Source organism: Alligator sinensis, unplaced genomic scaffold (genome assembly GCF_000455745.1).
Source record: "Alligator sinensis unplaced genomic scaffold, ASM45574v1 scaffold1277_1, whole genome shotgun sequence".
NCBI classification, from domain to species: Eukaryota; Metazoa; Chordata; order Crocodylia; family Alligatoridae; genus Alligator; species Alligator sinensis.
In genome coordinates, this window is record NW_005842341.1 from 953,082 (window position 1) to 964,454 (window position 11,373).

The 11,373-nt window shown below is 44.4% G+C and overlaps 1 long non-coding RNA gene across 1 annotated transcript in view; it reads right to left on the reverse strand.

The window, feature by feature from the left end:
- The window catches only part of LOC102383877, a 22,798-nt gene extending 15,609 nt beyond the window's left edge, over positions 1-7,189 (reverse strand). The window contains exons 1-2 of the long non-coding RNA XR_324457.2: positions 7,040-7,189; positions 6,791-6,926 (exon numbers count right to left, since the gene is read on the reverse strand). This is a non-coding gene — a long non-coding RNA (uncharacterized LOC102383877). The remainder of the gene's footprint in view (positions 1-6,790; positions 6,927-7,039) is intronic.
- Between the last annotated feature and the right edge of the window lie 4,184 nt (positions 7,190-11,373).

An 11,373-nucleotide genomic window follows, 5' to 3' on the forward strand; every position in this document is an offset into this window, starting at 1 on the left:
CTTTCCTGCCTATGCAGGGGGTCGGACTCGATGATCTATTGAGGTCCCTTCTGACCCTAACATCTATGAATCTATGAATCTATGCTTTAAAAGGCAGGTAACTTGAGTCCTGTGCGGTAAGGTATGTGGCAGAAAGATCTCCTGTAACAATGTTATTCAGCGGGATGGGGCTCCATCTTTCCTCTTTATTGACAAATCCAGTAAAGGCCTAACTTGATGCCTCATGTTTCTAAGGAAGAAAGCTAGGCTGGAGAAAAATTGCCAGAACCACCAAAAACCATCCTTTAATTTAGAGCAGGGGCTGGCAGAGTCTGGCCTACGGGCTGGATTGGGCCCGCAGTAGACTCCATTTCCCAGCAGCCCCTACCCATGTAGCTGCAGTCTGTTTCTATGGAGATCTCAGCAGCGGTGGGGCCGTGACAGTATAGGGCCAGGGTTTCCCAGGAGATCAGCCCCAGCAGTTCTGGCAAGGTGTGAGGCTAGGCAGGGAGCTGCGGTGGTGACAGCATGGTCTGGAGCCCAGGCAGAACTGCAGTCCACTGCCCACATGCCCTGGGCAGGGGCATGCAGGAAGCAGATCGAGGCTCTGCCCTGGCTCTGGGCCACACTGTTGCCATCATAAAATCCCAGCTCCGACGCTGGAGCAGCTCCCTGCCCAGCTGTATGCCCTGTCAGGCCAAAGAAGGGTTTTTAAACCCAAAAGTTTGCTTAACATTTTTTTTCCAACGATTTAAGTTGGTCTAATAAAAGATATCAGATTCACCCAAAGAACCTTGTCTGCCTTTTCCTTTATAAGTCATTTCAGCTCTCACAAACCCTTTAAGAAATAATTGTCCCCAAGGAACCTATGGATAAACTGATAGTGTTAATGACTAGTCCACAGTGACACAATACAGTAAGTTAGCATCAGAGCCAGGAACTCAGGCCCAAGGCCCTCATTTTATCCAGTGGATACACTGTCATGTCTGTGTGTGTATTGTTTCAAAGGAAATGCAATGAGAAATACAATGTTTGTAGGTATGCACCAGTATGGGGTGGTGTTAAGCTAGTTGCTTGACAGCATTGTTTCTCAAACTGGAGTACACATCACATACCTTATGGGGGATGCAGTTAAAGAGAGTACCAGAGAGGGAAGAATGGGAAAAAAGGAGAGAGAAGAAATGTAAGTAGAGAGAAAGAAAAAGAAAAGAAACAAAGAATAATTCTACACTATGTCATAAATTGTTGGAGAAGTTACAGAGGTGGTAGTGATATAACATATTACCTTATTATTATCCATACCATGGAATAAGGGCTATACAGCAGCATTTTTTTTTATATGCTGTCCTTCCCAACAAAAGTTCAGGGAAGCTTACAAAAAGAAAACAGAATAACTAAAAACAGGAGAATATTATGAGGACCAAAACAACTTAAAAGGGAACTAGAAAGCTTAAAAAGGGGTAGGTGAGTCAAAAAAATGTTTGGAAACCACCGTTCTATGAGGAATAATGATGTCTTTTTTTGGACAAGTCCCATGCTGTGTTGGTTAAAATTGTTTTAATACTACTGTATTTGCATTTCTCTCGTCATTTGTCTAAGAGCAAAGGTCAGTAGGTTTGGCCAGAGTAGTTTTAGTGCAACTGTACTATAAATATATTACAAGGAAACCACTGTATGTGAACAAATTCTTCAGAGGCTTTATATGGTCTTGTTGAGGTCTATAAATATATAAAAACAGGGAAGCAGTAGCTTATGACATGGTTATTTACAGAAAGGCAGAAGGGATGAATGTCATTGTTACACCACAGTGCTGCTGCTGAAGAAATCATCAATGGCCTTAAGTAATTACTAATTCAAAAAAATAAAACATCCTCAGCACCGGAGTGAATGCATTGCCCAACATCAACATCAGCAGGTTCTTTACTCTAGCTCTTTACTCTTTCTTTACCATCCTTTCCTTCACTTAAGAGTAGTTAGGCTGCTGGCAGATATTAATATGATTGTGCAGTTGGGATCTGAGAAATTTTATGCCTGATCCCAAAAACTCCATGTCCTACCATGCCAGAAGTGCATGGAAGGATATGCCATTTTTTTAGGATTGGAGATAAAATTCTTCAGATCCTTATGACAGAACTGCAAGGCCATGCCTCTGGGGATCAGGAGCTCCCTGCTCTCCAGCTGCTCACGCTACAGCATCAGCTGCAGTGCAGGGCTTTAAATAGCTCTGAGTTCAAGGAGCTGATAGACTCCCCCTGTGTGAAGATATGTAAAGCTCTGAGATGCAACCCTTCATTGGCAGCAACCCTGCATCGGTAGGCTCTCCTCATGCTGAATGCAAAGTGCTGCATTGATAGCAGTGTGTTAGTGTAAATGTCCCTAAGCAGAGGGAACCAATGGGGTCCTCCTATATGGGGGCATGTAAAACTTCAGGCTGAAGAGTAGGAGGAAGCTCTGAGTCCCAAGTCTGGGACCTGGGGATGCCTCCAAAAGACCTGGCAGAGGGCAGCCCCTGGTGCACGACAGGACACATGCCACACAGTTTATAGCCAGGGACATCTTTGTGGCTGGTTCGCCATTTTACCCTGTCATAAATTCCTTGAACATGTGGCATGTTACAACTTATTGGGTAATTAACACATCATGTTTGCATGATGAGTGTAAGGACACAATGGGCGCTGCCAGACCTGCAGGCCCCTGCTCGAACTCATGGAACTTTGCATAAAGCGCCTTGAATTAGAGCACTTTCCCTTGCCCAGCAGAAGTTTGCTTGTGGGCTAGAGAGGGGGATCAAGCCTGGTTGCAGCAGCCTGGCGTGCCTGCCTGCAGTGGAGTAGTAGCCCCTCTCCTCCAGCCCCACCCTCCCCCTCCCAGCTCCAGTGCTGTCTGCAGGAAGGGAGAGGGGAGGGGGAACAAGCTGCAGCCTGGGGTTTGCCTGGCCTGAGCTAAAGGAAGGGGAATCGGGGGGGGCTGGAGTCTGGAACAGCTCCAATCCAGCCATGAAGCCAGGCAAACCCCAACCTACAGTTCACTCCTTTTTTCCTTCTCCTGCTCCCTTTCTGTAGACAGCCCCAGGGGCAGGCCTGGGCTGGGCTGCATCAGCCCACCCCTAATCGCATGACAGATTAAGGCTGGGTAACAGAAGTTCCCTAAGGTGCTCCAAAGTGAAGCACCTTCATCTGATCCAATTTGATGAGGTTCAATTCTTTGTGCAGTTGGTCACTTAAATCACTCTTCAGCTGTGCTCATGTGTCATGGTACAGCCATAGAGTACTTTCAGGGGGCCAATCATGTGACAAACGTAACTTCTGTCTGCACCCAATAAAGAATATTACCAACATAAGTAGATTACGGCAGCAGCTCTCAACCAGGGTGCTGTGCCACCCTTGGGTGCCAGATGCCTCCCTTGGGGATGCATTGGGGGCAGTGGCCAGGTAAAACTGCCCCAAGCACTCCCCCTGCATTATGGCTCTCTAAAGAACATAAAGCAGGCTGCAAACTTGCCTTGTGCCATGCAGCTTTTTTTGGTCTGTTCCCCCAATGCTCCTCCTGGAAAGAGGTGTGGGTGGAACTGTCTCTTCCACTTCTGTTTTCAGGAGGAGCATTGTGGGGTGCCTGACCAGAAAGAGCTGCATAGCATGAGACAGCTTCTGCCTCCTTTAGGCTGATCAGAGTCCTAATGCAGCAGGAGTGTTGGCATGTGGCACAGCCCCTCCTGGGCTGGCTTTGTAGCACAGAGCAATTTCATTGCGGTTGCTCAGTAGGGCTGTGTGAAGCTTTGGGTGCTGATTTGGTTCAGAGGAGATTCGGCCCAATTCGGTGGCTGAATCTCTGAATCCAAATCAAATCAGGGGACCAATAAAAAGGTCCGAATTGACTTGAAGCTCTCTGAATCGATTGGAAAAGATTCAGAGAGCTTTGACGATTCAGGCACGGAGCTGGAGCTGGACTCAGAGCTGGTAAGTAGCGGGTGGGGGGACTGGAGGAGGGGGAAGGGACCATGGGGGGAGTCCTGCCAAGCCCCATCCCCTGCCTGCTCCCCCAGCCCCCACCATGGCTGCCCTGCCCAGCCCCAGCTTCCAGCCCTTTAAAAAAAATCCCTTACTCACCGGGTGCTCCTAGGTGGGGCGGGAGGGGGGTGATCCCTGCTGCCCCCCACTGCCCTATGCTGCATGGGCCAGAGTTTAAAGGGTCAGAGTTGGGGTGGGAGGGGCAGTTAGTAATTTCTAACTGCCTGTACATCACAGACCTTTGCATTTTATCCAGTTGTCTCAGTATTGAGCCCTGTTACTTGTACTTAGCTAAAGCACACCTTCTAGAAAGGTCTGGATTTGAAGACATCAAGGATTGATATCTTGTAGTTTGTTCCAATGGTTAATCACCCTCATTGTTTAAAAAAAAAGACTTTTTTCCACTCTGCATTCATCTGGTGTCAGTTTCCAGCCATTGGCCCTTGTCTTGCCTGTCCTGCCAGATTAAAGAGCCCTGTCAAAAGATCAAAGATCTGCTTGAGCCCTAGCAGCCTATCAGACATGTGGTGAAGGCAGACCAGTTTATGCAGTCATGACACAAAGGAGTGATGTGGCTAGCATCACGCTTTGATTCCCAAGCCTGAATAACCAGGTACTCATTTATCGCTGTGTTGACAAGGGGAAGGGAGGCAGCTTTGGGCACAAGTCCAGAGCTTCTACTCATGCCTCTGAAACTGTAGAAGACACCTTAGCTTCTCTGCCACAGCAGCCTCAAGAGCCCTGTGGTATCTAGTCTTTCCTCCCTGTAGTGTAGGTATTTGTATTCATTGTTACCACGTCAACTCTCAATCTTCTTTCTGATATGCTGAACAGATTGAACCCGGTAAATCTCTTACTGTATGGCATTTTCTCCAGCCTGTAGGCAGCTTTTGTGCCTCATTTCTAAACCCTCTCCAGTTTTCAATATCCTTTCTAAACTACACAACTTAATATTATGTTCCATTGGTAAGCTGAACATACCAGTGCAGTATACAGAGGTAAAAATCACACCCCTTGTTCCTATTCCCTATTCTTTTTTTCAGCCTCTGTGTCACACTGGCCAGGCTAGAGACAGAGATGACACATAAACTGGTTTAAGTGATCAGAAACTGGTTTAAGCCTGTAACAGAACAGATGTTCATTGCACATAAACCAGTTTGAAAATGGCTGAAACTGGTTTGAGATAAACCTGGCTGAATGTAGTGAGAGACTTACCTGCTTTGGGTCAAACTGGTTTATGCAATGTCTGTTCCAGACCCCTTCCTGGTTTAACTTAAACCAAAGTCCCCCAGCATCCCAGATACTTTACAGCCCTGGGTGGGGCTCTCTGCCCCAGAGAGCTGGGCTGACCCTGCCTCTCTGCTCTCTGGCTGGAGCTCCCACAGAGACAGCAGGCACAACCGGGTCTGCCTGGCTTCCCTGTGCCCCCCACCCTTCCTGCTCAAGCAAGGATTCCCACCTCCCTCCTCTCTCCCATGCACGGATGATAGCCAGCATATAGCACGCTAGCTAATGCTGAGAGGTGTCTGTAAGGCAGACAGGACAAAGACAGACAGGACAGTGTCCAGTTAGGGTTTTTTGAAGCTAATCAGCAGGTCAGTTGGTAACATCCTGCCACTCCTTCCTTGGAAAAAGTTGTGTAAGAAGGGCTTGAACTAATGAGAGAGGCTTTTGTTTTCTTGATGGGGTGTTATCAACTCCCTGCTGGGGAGTTGCTAAATGCTCTGTTATCAACTTCCTGCTGGGCTGGTCAGGAGCAAGCAGTGAGGGGTGGAGGGAAGGAACCCCTCCCTAATCAGACCATCCTGCCAGGGCCTGGCCACACCTCCCCTCAGCACTGTAGAAGGGAACAGAGGGCTGCTCTAATGCCCCCCGGCTTCTAGCCTGAGCCACTGCAGGCATGTGCCTGCATTTTCTCAGTCCAGAGGGGATGTCTGGACGATTACAAACTGGTTCAGCCTAACCAGGCTAACCTAACCCGCAAAGATTGAATCAATTCAGGCTTAGGCTTTTTGAATGTCTGTCCCTAGCCTGGGAACTCATGTTCTCTTGTTCGTCTACTCTTGACTCCTAAATCTTTTTCAGAATCTAGGCTTTCCGTCTCCCATTCTTATACATGACTTGTGTTCCATGTTCCTGACATGCAATTCTGCATTTCCTGTAATGTTTAAATGGGCCCTGCTTCCTAAGCAATCCAGATTGCCCTGTGTAACTATCCTGTTCTCATCATTATTTAACCTTCTGCTGATAGTTCCATCATCTGCAGATTTTACTAGCAATGATTTTACAAGTATGTCCAAATCATTGATCAACACGTTGAATAACATTGAGCTTAGCCAAGATCCCTGTAGAACCATACCGGAAACATCCCTACCCAGTAACAGTTCCCTGATGATCATTATTTTTTTAGATGGGTCAGTTAACCAGTTCTTAATCCATTTTATATGTGCTTTGTTGATATTGAAACAAACTAACCCTTTAATTAGAACCTCATATGATTATATATATATTTATATTGTATTTATTATAGCTTACATATAATTTACATATTATATTTAATGATGTTTTACAGTTGTATGCATCTCAGATTGAAATCCCATAACACATTATAGACAAATGTTTAAAGGAGTAACTCATTCCTGACTCTGGTCTGATTCAGTGGTTTGTAACAGATTTCCAACAGTACTGTCTTCTGGACTGGTATTTCATTTGTCTCCTTAGCACCATTCCCTTTCATTGCTAGTTTTAATGTCTTCTCTGATTGCTGCAGCTAACTTCTAGCCAAAAAGAATCAGCCCCAATACCTGTAATATGCAGGTTGTCTTGTGTGTACACTTTTGTCTGCAGCTGGAGTTTCACAAAATCAAATCCTCCAGTGTCATACTGGCCATACATCACCTCCAGGATTTTCTGTCTTCTGACTGGACAGGGGTACAGCATCTCAGGAAAGAAGACAATAACTACCCCACTGCTGGGAACACAAGATTTAACCCACAGGTAATGATGCATCATAGGATATGCATTTTCCCAGGATATGCAATGACTGCACTCACCTGCCTCTGGCCACACCTCTTCCCTGGCCACTGCTCTTTATTCTGAGGAGGAGGCTGTCCAATTAGCCTCAGTTAAAGAGAGATTTCAGGCATCTTGTGACACTGTAAATGGCCTCCAGGCAGACTTTTCATTAGCATGCTCTGTACCTCATTCATTACACAGCAGAAACCAGAAGCAAATCTAATCTGTTGTCTGTGCCTAGCCTGTGCTTCATTGGTAGAGGGGTTTAATACAGCATTTCTTCCTTTGATTTTTCCATCACTCTTTTGCAGTGGTTCAGGTTGCAGCATGCCAGGAGGTTCTGCCCTCTCCTTCTCTCAAGATTATGTTCTTTTTTTTTTCCTTCCTTAAGAATGGGGATTAAGAACATGCAGCAAGATATGAGGGACGCTGAAGGAACTCTATGTACCCACTGTTAAGGTAACTGCTACCTTGAGATGCAATCTACTACACGTGTTGGCAGGCAACATGCAGTATGTAGATGCAGTAATAATCTGGGGATAGTAATCTAAGAAAGTGTATCTCAAAAATACACCTCTAAGTTTAGTGCTTTAACTTGTGAGCCTTCAGTGGTTGTGACTAGTAGAGCAATTCTTCCCTTTGATTCCCCCAACCTGCCCACTTCCTCAGAAAGAAATCTTTATCTGGTCTCTTACCCTAAACTCTCATCCATGCAAAAAGTTCCTATGACTAAAAGATCATGTTCCCTCAACCACACATTGTGTTGACTTAATGTGTCAACACATTAAGGGGTTGGGGGGGGGGGGCGGGGGGGGGCCACAAATCCACTCCCCCACTCCTGCCCTTGCCCACACTGCTGGCTCTGGCCGGGCCGGGCTGTAGCCTGGTGCTCCACCATCAGCACAAAATTAGTGCTGCTACCGCCCCCACTGCTGCTGGGCCTGGCTCCAGCCAGGCTGCAACCCCACATCCCACTGCTGGCACAGAAATCTTGTGGGTGGGGGCATATGCCCCCTGTGTTCTCCCTACGTGTCACCTATGCCCTCGAAACAGGTATTTTGTAAGCACAACTCTAGAATTTGGTTTATTTGTAATACTTCAGGCCTGCCTGCCAATTAGGAATTGTGGTAGACAGACTAGAGGACACTGGAAATGAAGAGATTCACTCTCTTTGCAGAGGACCCTCTGATATCCAGAGCACAGAAACTCTGATAGCTGATAGGAACAAGAAAAGGCTGCTGACATAAACACAGCTGCATCTACTACTGTGTAACATTATAGGCCTTTCTGCAACTGAGGAAAAAGAGGAACATTTAACAAAAGAAACTAGAACATACAAAAAAAATTAAACCCTTTCCTTTAATTAACACTTAATTACTCCCTGCCCCCTAAAATGTGCAGCTTACTAGGCAGGCTTTTGCTATTATTTTCAGTGGCATGTGCAAAATCCCAGTGGTGTCTTGACTGCCTGACATTTTGAGCTGTGGTCTCAGAAACATTTGTTTTGATCATTTTTCTAGTGACTAGAGAGGAGTAATTTTTTGAATATACAGTCTATATAAGTTCTTATTTCTAAACTGTGATGAATTTCCACAGCACAGTTCTACCCTGTGAACATGGGAAGTGTTAGAGGGGCACCCAGAAAAGACCAGTTTCTGAGCCACGGTTCTTTTGAATCCAGGCTCTGTTGTTTCTGTCTTTGGGGACAGAAAATGTAATAGTCACATGACTGCTGATTACATAGTGACTGGATTGTTTTTAACTGTGTGTGTTGGGGAGGGGAGGAGGAAGAGAGACAGACAGAGAGAGAGAGAGAGAGAGACTACTGCTGGGAAATCCCCAGCGCATGATTCAGTGCAGATGTATTGGATCATGTGATCAAGGTTTATCAAGGACCAAGTATTTCACAGTGTTACATCTGCATGTATGGATTTCACATGTATTGCAGCATTCAAGCAAGTGCCAATCATTCCTCTCCTTTCAGAATTTGCATCAGAGTTGGTGCATCATTGACACTGTTAACCTGTTTTTCTTTTGATAACAACAGTAAAAACTAATAAAGTAGTGTCAATGGTGAGATAGAAACTCCAAAACTTGAATGCAGAAACACATTTGGCTTTCAGAACATTAGAATACTGCATCTTTAAGTAATCTTTGTTTGTGCTGCAATGCCAAAGACAATGAAGATCCTAATTAAATGGTTATACAAATGAGAAGCCATGACTTCAATTTTCAGTAAAACTTTTATTGTTACCTCATTCCTCCCTACCTCTTCCCCTGCTCTTCCCTTCTTTCACCCCCACACTGCTCCTCGCATCCTGTCTGATATTCTGAGTGTGAGCTCCTTGGGATGGAAGTTGTCTTTGTTACTTGTCTGTACTTGGCTGGCAAAATGAGGCCTGATCCGTGACTGGGATTTCTAGCTGCTACTGTAATTTGAATAAAAATCATAAATCAATCATCAGTTGAAAATGATCACTCTCTTAGTACTCCTGTCCATGGACTTCATTCTTCCAGGTGCATACCGTAAATCCCCACACAGGAAGCAATAACCTGTGTGTCACCATCTGTCCTGTGTTGTAAGGGACACCACTTATTTGATCTGTAGCATCCTGTGACCTACAACTAACAAAAGCATCTTAACTGATAGAAAGGCTGCATTCAGGCAACAGTCTGCAAAGGATCACATGAGAGATCAAGTTTCCATCTATTGACTCCTGTGTGAAATCCTATGAAATATGAACTTTCATTTCTACCCAGGAGAACTTTTACAATCTTTTCTCCAACGCCTGACGAAGGGTGTTTGTGCTCAAAAGCTTGCAATTAAATAATTTTTTTTTTGCAAAAATCTTGTTGGTCTAATAAAAGATATCATCTCTACTACAAGTCATGAGAGATGAATGCATTTGTCTTTTTCAATTTTCTGCTTCTTAGGCTTTGCAAACCCAAGCACTTGTTTGGGATGATTTAGATCTTGCCTTGTCTTGCCTTTAGATCTTGTCTTGCCTTGAGAGTGGTTGGGCTAGAGTTATTTTTCTGATTCTATTATTTTGAAGTGCAAGTTAAATACTATCAGCACTGTGTTCTTGGCAAATAAATGTATCTTTAACTTTTCCTATTTGTCCTTTTATTTTCTTGAAATGTATGTGATCACTTTAGAACCAGTAATACCCTTTGCTCCATCTGCTAACTGTTGGGGCTTAAACAATCAGGATCCTATTCAGTTTTCTGTTTCCTCGACCTTGCAAAATGTTTAGCATAGTATCTCCTCCGTGCTTTTGGGTAATTCAGTTCCCACTCACTGCCCTTTAAAGTATTCTCTGTGACCACATTGTCACTTCTTCCTGATGGTTTGATATTTGATTAATGATTTTAAAGCTGTTATGAGGTGAAAAATGTGAATGTTGGGCCAGATACCTGAAGCATGTCAATCTGGCACGTATTTCAATGCCAAAGATTTTGTACTGTCAAAATGAGGCATAAACAACTGTAGGCAAACACTGCAAAATTTAGACCTCTATTGACCTGGCTGTGCCAATCAAGCTGTTAGACAAGTGTTGTTTGTGCTTGCACTCAAAGTTTTCCAGCTGCAAATGACAGAGTGCAAAAGTATTGGCACATATGTAGATGCCATTTTTAATGAGTTTATCCCCAGAATTATTAGTATTTCCCCTGTAAACCCTATTGCTTTTGTATGACATGCTTAACAAAGAGAAAATCCCTGCTTTGAGGCTTTTAAGAATCTGAAGCTGTGGCAATGTAAGCACTCTCTCTACTCAGTGATTTTGTTAGCTGTGGGCGACATCTGCTTTCATTGACTTTATTAGCCAAAGCACAGCACAGCAAAAGATGAAAAAAAGGCGGCTGAAGTGTCACGGGTTCTAAGGCCAACAAATCTGCCCATGCTGTTAAATACCTTGTCACAAGGACATGAAAAAGGAAAGGGAGGTTAACAAAAAGATAGCTGTTTGTTGTGGTAAGAATGAGAGCAACAGCCACAGATTAGGACATGTGCTTTTGTAATATGCCTAAATTGTTTGTTTCCAATTTTAACAAAACGAGAGGTGGGAGCTTGGTTATTTTATACATATGTTTTAAGGAAGCAGTCAGGCTAAAGGTCATGTTTGCTTTATGAAATAAGGAGAACCATATACTTACTTATATGACCCCTTTAGACACTGTGAGCCAGTGGAAATTGGGAAATTGGTGTGGTAAACTGGTGTGGAAATTTGGTGTGCAGTTCATCAGATTCTTTTGTATCTATTCTGTAATGAAACCTTTAGCTACTGTTTGGGATGAAAATTAATTGCTTAATGGAAAGGGAGTTCTAATACACTGTAGTCTTATAGCTCTGCTGTGGGATTTTACATCA